The sequence below is a fragment of the Octopus bimaculoides genome, chromosome 4, assembly GCF_001194135.2.
Source record: "Octopus bimaculoides isolate UCB-OBI-ISO-001 chromosome 4, ASM119413v2, whole genome shotgun sequence".
Taxonomy (NCBI): domain Eukaryota; kingdom Metazoa; phylum Mollusca; class Cephalopoda; order Octopoda; family Octopodidae; genus Octopus; species Octopus bimaculoides.
This window is the reverse complement of record NC_068984.1, coordinates 96,935,522-96,936,470: the sequence shown is the minus strand read 5'-3', so window position 1 is coordinate 96,936,470 and position 949 is coordinate 96,935,522.

Here is a 949-nt window from a genome sequence, read left to right as displayed (position 1 = left end):
ACACACACACACACACATGACGGGCTTCTTTCAGTTTCTGTCTACCAAACCCACTCCCAAAGCCTTGGTCGGCCCCAAGCTATAGTAGAAGACACTTACCTAAGGTGCCAAGCAAACTTGTTACCACACTGCTACGAAATATGGTTGTTTTACCATTTAACATATTCTTTAATCATTATACGCGCCCTCGCATCTCCTCTCTAACCTTTCACATATACTTCGTTTGCTTTTAACTATACGCATGAACTCTTCTCAAACTCGTGTGTGTATGCGTGTGTGTGTGTGTGTGTGTGTGTGTTCGTATTCATATGAGTGTAAAGCATTGCCAAATCTTTTAAGAAGTTCGGGTCATAATGATAACGTTCCCAGTTCGATCCTATCACGTAGCATCTAATGTATGTGTCTTTTACCTTACTCCCGGATAAACCGATATCTTGTGGGTGAAAATGCTTAGAATGATATCATGTGTAGGGCTGTCTGATGGAGCGTAGCTACAGTTGTTAAGGTCTAGCCTTCTCACACACTGTAAACTAATTCTGCCTAAAGATTACGTTAAGGTTATACGTGTCTGTGAAAAACTCAAAATCTTACAATAGTATTCAATTACTGTGTTTTAATTTTCGATTCTGTAGTAACGCCGTGCGCATGCGTAGTCTCACGCATGCGTAGAATTAAACAACCAAGCGTTCCCGCTCAATTCATTCTCTTTCTTGCTGGCCAGCAATAGAGCATGGACATGTCAAGCAGTGTCTCCAACACCCAACTCTGGAGACAGTCTCTTTACGTGTATAGCTGTCACTCTCCATCTTTCGGACTTACACTCGACAGCTCGCTCACATCTACATAACAACGTCCCAACAACTATGCTCACACACATAGAAGCTGTAACAACAAGAGCTAAAGATGTATAAAGTTACCACCTGAATAAATGTTGTTTAAGTTGATAGTC